The sequence below is a fragment of the Leptonychotes weddellii genome, chromosome 5, assembly GCF_054177405.1.
Source record: "Leptonychotes weddellii isolate Sample4059 chromosome 5, ASM5417740v2, whole genome shotgun sequence".
NCBI lineage: Eukaryota > Metazoa > Chordata > Mammalia > Carnivora > Phocidae > Leptonychotes > Leptonychotes weddellii.
Window position 1 is genome coordinate 90,898,759 of NC_138373.1, and position 10,118 is coordinate 90,908,876.

Consider the following 10,118-nt stretch of genomic DNA (forward strand, 5'->3'; position numbering starts at 1 on the left):
CCCTCTCCCACTCCCCCTGCTTGTGTTCCCTCTCTCGCTGTCTCTCTCTGTCAAATAAATAAATAAAATCTTTAAAAAAAAACCCTTTTCTTCATATAACTGTTATAATCACTGCTGGACCTCAACTGGGGCTTTTGGCAAACTTTTTCTGTAAAGGGTCAGACAGTAAAGATTTTAAGCTTTGCAGTTCATATCCTGTCGCAACTATTCATCCCAGAGAAGCGCAAAAGCATCCATGGACAGTGAATAAATGAGCTTGACAGTGTTCCAATAAAACTTTTTTTTGGACACTTACATTTGAATTTCATATAATTTTCAGGTGTCATGAAATATTCTGTCAAAAAATTTTTTTAAACATTTTTATTTATTATTTTAGAGAGAGAGAGAGAGACAGCTTACACGGGAGTGGGGTGTAGGTGGGTGGGAGAAGCAGGGGGGAGGGTGGGAAAGAATCTCAAGCAGACTCTGGGGAGCTGAGCGCAGAGCCTGACTTGGGCTCAGTCTCTCCACCCTGAGATCATGACCTGAGCCGAAACCAAGAGTCCGCCGCTTAACCGAGTGAGCCACCCAGGCGCCCCTCCTTTCGAATTTTTTTGAACTATTTAAAAATGTGAAAACATTTCTTAGCTCATGGATCACACAAAAACGGGTGGCAGGGGGAGGCCAGTGGGGGCAGGGGTGAAATAAAGAGGATTAAGAGTACACATACTGTGATGAGCACTGAGTAATGTATAGAAGTAGTGAATCATATTGTACACCTGAAACTAATATAACACAGTATGTTAATTACACTTCAATTGAAAAATAATTAAAAAAACAAAAAACAGGTGGCAGGGCTGGGATTTGGCCTGGAGGCCAAATGGTTTGCTGACCCCTGTTCTGGACACTGGATTATTTTCTCTATATTCATCTTCTTTAATTCACATATCAACCTGATGAGATAATGTCAGGAAGGGAACTCATTTTACAGAAAATGAAACTGACCTTGAAATCAGTTGTGTGACCTTGGGCCAATTTCTTAAAGTCTCTCCACCTCAGGTTTCTCATCTACCTTGCAGGCTTGGTGCAAGATTAAATTATTTCAGACACAGAAAATACTTAGAACGGTGCCTCACACACAGTAGGCACCTCATAAGTATTAACTATTCCTTCCCCAAGCACTGAAAACATTTCTATAACATGGTTTTAATGAGTGCATACCATTCCATATGGATTATCCCATGATTTATTTAACAGTCTCTAATGGTGGATATTTAATTTATCCTTTATTTTCTTTCCTCAAAAGGACTCTTAATTATTTTGTGGAAAATTTTAAAGTGGAAATAAAAATAAAAATCGCTCATAATACCATTACCCAGAGATGATAACTGCTGGCCTCATTATGATGTATGTTTTTCCAGGTTTAATTTTATCCTTAAACACAGGTGGGGTTATAGTGTACATACTGTTTTGTAACCTGAATTTTCACTTTATCACAGTAATGAAGGGCTTCTCAGCCTTTAAGATTCTGGCCTCAGAACTCGTGGTCTCTGTCTGCTCTTCTCCTAGTTTAACTGGTGCTTCCCACCACCTCACAGCTATTCCCCTAAGGGAGACTCTGTTGACCACCTGGGCTTGCCATTATATTTCTTACTGAAAAACTACAAATTGGCGGCTGGCTGGCACATCAGTCTTTTAGGAGTTTGGTTACCAGTAGCTCCCACTGTGAGCCTGAGTGATCATCCCCAAAATAGCAAAATAGGGGTTTTGGGGATCTTCAAAGCTGAGAACCTTGGACATTACGGCCTCAATAAAGTACCACAGTCCTGTCTGAACAACCAAACCCTGTCAGCCTTTTTCCCTAACATCTTTCTTCTTCCTTTCTTCCTTCCTTCCTTCCTTTTTTTTTTCTTAAAAATTTTTACCTAAGTAATCTCAAATTTATGACCCTGAGATCAAGAGTCACACATTCTTCTGACTGAGCCAGCCAGGCACCCCTGGATGCCCCTATTTTTGCTTTCTTTAAGTCCCTTACCCATCATTATACTTGATGACTAGTATTTCTCATTTAAAATAGCAAACGACTCTGAGTGGCTCTGGTGGAGGGCAAGTTCAGATATTGTTGCTGGAAGAAACTGGTTGAATGTAGATGTCCCTTTGGAGTAGGATTTGAAGAGCTGACTTTAGTTATATAAAATGCCAGATTACCCCTCTTACTGTCAAACTACCTTTTATACTTCTATTTATCTTATCAAGGAGGATATATGTAGACTTCAGGATTCAAATTTTGATCTGTTCTTGACCTTGATTTACCAAACTTGGTAATTCTTCATCATTGAGAAAAAGTTGAAATGTTACAATGATGCAGGTTCTGTGGGTATAGAAACTTCTATTATTGGGGCACCTTCTGTTATTATTGGCTCAGTCAGGGAAACATGCGACTCCTAATCTCAGGGCTGTGAGTTCGAGCTCCATTTTGGGCATAGAGGTTACTTAAAAATAAAACCTTTAGGGGCGCCTGGGTGGCTCAGTCATTAAGCGTCTGCCTTCTGCTCAGGTCATGATCCCAGGGTCCTGGGATCGAGCCCCGCATCGGGCTCCCTGCTCGGCGGAGAGCCTGCTTCTCCCTCTCCCACTCCCCCTGCTTGTGTTCCCTCTCTCGCCATGTCTCTCTCTGTCAAATAAATAAAATCTTTAAAAAAATAACAAATAAAAATAAAATCTTTAAAAGAAAAAAAAACCTTCTGTTGGTGACTTAAATATCGAAATATCTCAAAACAATGTGTTTGGCTCCCCTTCTGATAACACATAAAGTCAAGCACTAGAGCACACTACATCATAAACTGGATTGATCTGAAAAGAGTACCGAGAGGCACCTGGGTGGCTCAATTGGTTAGGCGTCTGCTTTCAGCTCGGGTCATGATCCCCGCATCGGGCTCCCTGCTCAGCGGGGAGCCTGCTTCTCCCTTTGCCCCTCACCCCACTCGTGCTCGTGCTCTCTCTCTCTTTCTCAAATAAATAAATAAAACCTTAAAAAAAAAAGAAAAAGAAAAGAGCACTGAAATGCAGGACTTGATATCCTACCCACTGTGTCTACCTACTCTGGGCAATGGAAAGAAAGTTGGATACATCTGATTTTTGAAGACAAGTGTTCGTTGATCTGGAAACCGAATGGTATTTGTGGGTCCTAAGAGTCTGACCTGCGCTGCTAGGGCGGCACGTCGGCCACCGCATTTGGTGGGCTCTCAGGGACGCGGGCGCTTCCCTCTCAACCATGACAGGGCCGGAGCAGAGGCACAGAGATTGGAACACGAGCACGAAAAACACCTTACCACCTGGGAGTCGGCGGCAGGTCCAGGCACATCCCTTCCTCGGGCATTTGAGCAGCTGGTTTCCACAGCATGACTCCAGAACGGCAGAAGTGAAAGAGTGAGATTAAAAACCAGTAAATCAGCAGTCCCCTAACATCACCCTCAACCTTCTCCTACTCTGTCTCCTACCAAAAAAACAAACAAAACTAATGCAGCATTTTCTCAACTAGACGTCAGGATTCTTTTGCTTTCCGTATTTCCGAGGAAAACTTAAAAGATGGTTAAGGTCTTTTAAGGTCTTTTTAAAACACACAAGAACAATTATTGAACACGGACTCCTACTACTACACGCTGTGCATATTCATGTGTGTGGTTTATTTAATTTAATCTCAGAATAGGGGGAAACAGCATATTAGCAGACCTGACTGGAGGATGAGGCCCAGGATGGCCAGGTGACACAACCAGGATCAAATATGGTAAATGGCAGATCTGCCGCCCCCAAATCCATGTCCTTCCCGTTGTCACACTACTACACATCTAGAGCACAGCTGATGGGTATAACCTTCTTAGCAACAGTGAGCAGCTGAGCAGAGGGCAATCGCAAAAGGAAGGCCGAGAGGAACTCTGCCCCTGAGCGCCGGAGTAGGGCCGACAGGACAGAAGTACGCGCCATAGGAGCAATGTTATTCGAAGCTTTTTTTAAACTAGACAGAGGTGTATTCATAGTCCAGCATGCCTCTCAAACATTCATTCAGCCTGCTTGGACACAACAGACACGCTGGCAGACCGGCCAAGAGGATGGGGGGTGGAGGGCGGTAGGAAGTGTGTGTGGGTGGGTGGTGGTGGGGGGATTGGGGAAGCTGCCGCCCTTGTGGTGTAGGGCCAGCACAGGGTAACAGAAGGCCATCGGGAGGCCAAGGGCACTGCTCTCTAACAAAGGGCAGGAGAGTGAACCAGAGCCCAGAGGACAGTGCTCTTATCAGCCCCAAGGGAGGTGCCACCGGGCACTCTGGGAACCCAGAGGTGGCCCCTTTCAGATCTCGGGTTAGGTCAGAGATTGTGAGTGGCCTGTGGGTTGAGACACCAGAAAATGAAAGCAGCAAGAAGTACTTGGGCGCTTTTTCTTTTTTTTTTTCCCCCCGGGGGAATCACAACCGTGTCCTCCTGTAACAGTTCAGTTGGCTGCAAATAAAGGTGGAGGAACCGGGCAGTTCAAAGGCAGAAGGCGGCTCTCCCTCCCACCTTTCATTCAGAAAACCCACAAAGTGTAGCCTCAGGGTGTGTGTGGAAGGAGCAAGCACAGACTCCGCCCACTCTCCTCCTGAGTGAAGGGCAGCCTGCCCGAAGTGTGTGCGCGCTTCTTTTTGTGGGGGCGCGCACGTCTGTGTGCGCGCGCGCGGGAGGTGAGGACAGCTGGCCGTAGCCTCTTCCCCGGGTTGCAGTGGCCCACTGGGGCCATCACTGTGGACACTGTGGCCGTGCAAAGCTGGGGCCAAAGCCGAGCAGGTATTCAGTCTTGAGAAGGAAAATGGTGACTTTCTTCCCTCTTTTCCTCCTTTTCCTTAGAGAGCCCCTAATCTAGGGGAAGAGATAGGGATAAATAAATAAATTAGTTAGTTAATACTAAGCTAAGCACTGGGGATGACAGGTGGAAATACCATTGGCTCTGCAACTCAGAAGGGCACTGCATTTGGTGTGGAGGAGGGACAGGGGTCCAGAGGTGGTATTTGTTATCTATTTCTGAGTAACAAATTAACAAAACGTAGCTGCTTAAAACAACAAACATTTATTATCTCACAGTTTCTTTGGGTCAGGAATCCAGGCGTGCCTTAACTGGCTGCCTCAGGGCTGAAGGTCTTGGAGGAGGAGGTCGCAGGTTAACACTGACCGCTGGGGCTGCCAACTCATCTGAGGACTCAGCTGGGGGAGGACCCGATGCCAAGCTCACTCACGTGGTTGCCGACAGGATTCGGTTCCCCCACAGGCTCTTGGCTGGAGGCCTCCCTCTGTTCCTTGTCACGTGGCCCTCATCACAGGGCAGTGTGCAACACAGCAGCTTCTGCCACATTCTGTTCTTCAGAATCCCAAGGGCATGAACAGGAGGAGGCAGGGATCAGTGGGGGCCAGCTTAGAGGCTGCCTGTCATACAGTCCGAGCTGAGACCTGCAAAGCAAACAGCCGACTGCTGTTCTAGGCAGGAGGGGAGGGAGAGAGTTGGAATGGCAGGTGTGGTGGCCGGCAGCTGAAATTCAGTGCGGCCCGCCGAGCGGAGGGGCTCATGTGGGTGGAGATGTGTGATGGAGAGGCCAGCAGGGCTCAGAAGCTGTAAAACCCTTTAACCCAGGTCTGTGAAGGTAGACTCTGTCCTGGAGGGATGGAAAGCTTCAAGCTGGAGGCTGAAATTTAAGATTCAGCATTAGAAAGATTACATTGCTATATGGACTGGAGGGAGTAAGAGAAAGAGGGGGTTTGAACTAAGGTGGTGACTGGAGAGATGGAGTGGAGTCTAGAGATATTAGAAGTTGAAATCTGTTAGATTTGGGGGCTAATAGTTTACTGTCTGTCTTCCCCTTCTAGAATACAAGTTTTCGGAGGGCAGAGATTTTTGTAGTCTCTGGTATTCCTGGTGCGTAGAATAGTGGCTTTAAATGAAAGAATGGGGTTACCCCCACGTTTCTGGCTTGACTAACATAGTAGAGCCTTTCTCTGATACAAAACAGAAAGAACAGGGGCGCCCAGCTGGCTCAGTAGGAAGAGCATGTGACTCTTGATCTCGGGGGCTGTGGGTTTGAGCCCCGCATTGAGTGTAGAGGTTACTAAAAATAAACAAAGACAAACCCACAAAAACAAACATGGCTAAGAATGTAATATTTGAGATACACTGAGTCTGAGGTGCTTTGTGGGATACCAAAGGGTAAAATGCTGGGAAGGCAGTTGAAATGTGGGCATCTGGAGACTTCCTGGAGAAACAGTGAGTCCCGAAGATCTGAGAATCACAGCACCCGAGGCCAGTTGTGGGAGTGGACAGTATGGCCCCAGGGCTGATACCTCAAGTTTCCAGGGCCCTAAACAGCAGAGGGCTTCGAAAGACAGCATAGGAAGAAAGCCCAAAACATGCTGCCAAAGGGAGAAAGCAGGAATCTCGGAAAACCAGAGAGGACACAGAGAGTGTTAGGTAAGGAAGAACTGAAGAGCTCAGGAAACTCAAGCCCTGGGTAGGTGGGGAGGGAGATGAAAAGAATGTTTTCCAGAAATGCAAAGCCTTATTTAACATTTTAGAAGTTAAAACTGCCATTTCCAAATTTCATAATTTCATTAAAAGACAAAATAGATAAGCATTTGGACATCAGTCCCCTTTACAGCAGCAACTCAAGAATCACTGATATGGGGCGCCTGGGTGGCTCAGTTGGTTAAGAATCACTGAGGAGGCTTTTCAAAAATACCAGCTTTTCAGGTACCAGCCCTACAAAATTAGTCTCCCAAGGGGGAGGAAGGGAAAACTGTAATTTTTTTAAAGCCACCAAGTGATTTTAAAGTGTGACGAGGGTTTGAAATCATTCAGTGAAACCTCTAAGAACTCCTGGTTCATATTTGGCTTGAGCCCTTTTAGAAGAATTAAAGTGGCAGAAAAATGCATAGATTGCTAAACTGTTAGAAGCTGATTGTTAAATTTAAGACTTTAATAGAAAAATAAAAAGCGGGGGGTGCCTGGGTGGCTCAGTTGGTTAAGCAACTGACTCTTGATTTCGGCTCAGGTCATGATCTCAGGGTTGTGAGTTCGAGCCCCTCATCGGATTCTGCGCTGTGTGTGGAGCCTGCTTAAGATTCTCTCTCCCCTTCTGCCCCTCCCACCTCTCTCCCTCTCTAAAAACAAAACCAAACCAAAAAAACCCCAAAAACTTTAATAGGAAATTTAAAGTAATCAAGAAAAACTCCCCCATAAAGTTAAAAAAACCCAACAACCATAAAACACATCCTGTATGTTTATTAGCAGGAACATAGTGATGGCTGTCATTAGGACCAAACATTTAGTGGAGAGTAAATGAGAGCTAGATTAGTAAATAAAACTGCCTGTAAACATTGCTAAATCTATCCTCTTGGGTGTGGTTTGCAAAAGAACCTAGTGGCTGTCTGAAGGGGTGGGGAGCAGCACGTGGCTCTGACTGGGCGAGAAGTCCCCAAGGTTTCAGAGCCCCAAAAGCTTCCTGAACTACCATCACCCCACCTTTGGAAAATGCCAGTTACCTCCTCATTCCCAGAGCACAGCGTGAGCTGCACCTCGGCCTCCACTTCCTTACCACTTTCCTTTGTCCCTGGCAGTTTTAAGTTTGATCCTCACAAGTCCATTAAAAGCCCCTTCTGGGTCCCCAGGGATCCCAGGCCTTGTAAGTGCCGCAAAACACACAGCAGCCTTTCCAGGAGGAAGTCTCCAGAGCCCTGGGAGGCCTCTTGCTCCCTCCCTCCCCGCCAGGCTGGCAGCGGACCTTCAGGGACTTAGCTCCCCCCTCCCGCCACACAGCCTCCAAACTTCACCACTCAACCCCCGCTTCCCATGATGTTGAAATCGTTTTGTCCCATTTCTACTTTTTCTTGCTGTCCTTAAAGATAAGTATACAGATTTTTCATTTGTTGTATAACATTCACTCCTCCTCAGGAAATGAAAATAACCACCACAGGGAAGCAAGTAAGTCACGGCTCCCCCTCCCTTGATCAGGGGAAGCCTCTGGAGCAAGGCTCAGACGTTTACATCTTCAGGTCAAATCATACCAGACATTTGGCGCCCTTTGGTTTCACCTTGCTGGGCAGAGTGTGCCTGGTGTCAGTGGTCTCCTTTCCCACACTGGATTTTTCTGGGCTCCTTAGAGTATGTCTTTGAAAAATCAGTCCAATCTCCACCTAATTAGTCCACAAAGAGAGGCGAACAAAATGAGATATCATTCTCGTTCTATCAAGATGGCAAAAAAATAAGAAAGAAAAATGAAGCCTGATGATACCGAGTTTTGGCCCGCTTGCTGGTAAGCTGACTCACTCTGGCCCTGCTGGAGGGACTCTCAATCAAGAGACTTAACTATGCGCTTACTCTTCAACCCAGTAATCCCACTTCGAGGAAAATATCCTAAGGAAATAATCATGAGACGCAGTCAAGGATTTACGCACAGAGGATATTCGCGGCAGAGCCGTAATTGAGAAACACTGGCAAGGGCTTACGCGCCTCCCAGGTGGGGCTGCGCTCCGCAAACCCTCCTACATCCCTATGAGGAAACGGGGCTCATGCAGCTGAGCAGTCCTCCGCTCCGCAAATATTTATTAGGTACCTACTCTGCATTAGGTAAACAAAACAGGTATGCTCGCAGCCCGCCTGCCCCCCCCTCCCCGGAAGATGCACCCACGAAAATTCAGGATCTCGGAAAACAATTTGAAACTGTGCACGTTATGTTTTGGGGGGAAGCAGGTTCCACACTGTATCACCCCCACTCTCTCACCGCCGGCCACGAGCAGTTACCGAGTCCGAAGAACATTTCCCTCAGGGGCGCTCCCGGGCCGACCTCTCCTTTCCTTTTCAAAAGCGGGTCCTGAGGCGCTAAGTAACCTGAGCACAGCGGAAAGAGCAGCGACGCGGAAGTCTTCCGATTGGTTTCCAGTTCCAGGAAGTTGCCGACTTCGGGCAAATCACGTCGCCTCTGGGACTGTTTCTAATCAGAAGAATGAAAGAAAGGGCTGCACCAGCCTTCAGGCTCTTTGAGTCCACTCACTTTTGGGACAGAGCCCTCCGTCTGTGAGGGAGGCCGACCCCGCGTTAGAGGGCCGGGGGGTGGGGGGAGAGGGGAGGGTGTGTGCGTGTCTATTTGCGGGAGTTCCACAACACAAAGAAGGCCAGGGACCACGTAGACAGTGAGCAGACAGCCGGGCGTGCGGGGCGTGCGGGGCGTGCGGGGGTCGGGGGGCTCGGCTCCCCGCACCCCGCGCTCCTCCCCCGCCGCCGACTCCCGGCCCGCGCGCTGCCTCCCGCGCGACCTCCTCGCTCTGAGTGGCTCCTCAATACTCATGCATAACAGCTCCCAACTGTGGGCGCCTCTAGGTGCAGCACATGGTTTAGGCGACCGAGTCACCTCACTTTCTCGCCCGCGAAGGAGCGGGTCTGCGCGGCTCCTCGCGACGGCTTAGGACGGTTACAACAGTTAGACGAAGTCACGTGGCTCGTCCCTGGGCCTGGGCTCGTCACCTTTTCACAGGACAGTCTTCGTCGTTTCCTGAAAGGGCAGTGGGGCGGTCTCCCACCGTGTCCCTCGTTCCTCTCGCAGAAGACAGGAACACGGAGCGTTATGGTGCTTCGGGTTTGTTGCTTACCAACTGGGGGACGGCTGCCGCAGTTTATAAATGACCTTAGCATCTACTGGAGCCCCCCTGCTTCCACTCAGAAACTCGCTTTCTCCCGGCCCTGGTCCCCACAGCGCCCCTCCCCCGCCAGGGTGAGGGGTCGGCTCTGAAATGCAGTCGGCGAGGAACAATAGGCGCCCTCGCCCGGAAAGGCGGAGAGCGATTTGCATCTCACTGGAGCTCCCATCGGGACGCCCGGTGTGGACTCTGACCCTCGCACTAAAGAGCTGCTTTGGTGTGACCCGTTAATGCTGCTCCGAAGCAGTAAGGAGTCTTGACATTCATGTCCGCTTAATTCAGAGATCTAAAATGGCAGTTTAGTGGCCGGATTCTGTGAGCTCCGTCCTATTGTACGGAGAAGCCTGTGTGCCTGTGCGTAGGTACATTTTTCTGGGGAGAGTGTTCATAAATGTCCTTGGTTTTTCAAAGGGGCTCCCAGATGCCCAAAGG

The 10,118-nt window shown here is 48.3% G+C and overlaps 1 long non-coding RNA gene across 3 annotated transcripts; it reads right to left on the reverse strand.

Moving 5' to 3' along the window:
- Positions 1-5,057: 5,057 nt before the first annotated feature.
- Positions 5,058-9,103, reverse strand: LOC145721758 (uncharacterized). 3 transcript variants are annotated; one of them, XR_014145646.1, is made up of 4 exons: positions 8,794-9,103; positions 8,285-8,406; positions 6,712-8,186; positions 5,058-6,669 (listed from the first exon to the last, which is right to left on the reverse strand). It is a non-coding gene; the product is annotated as an uncharacterized LOC145721758 (long non-coding RNA). The 3 variants fall into 3 exon arrangements; XR_014145644.1 differs by lacking the exon at positions 8,285-8,406 and having other exon boundaries at positions 8,794-9,100; XR_014145645.1 differs by lacking the exon at positions 8,794-9,103 and having other exon boundaries at positions 8,285-8,767.
- Positions 9,104-10,118: the final 1,015 nt, after the last annotated feature.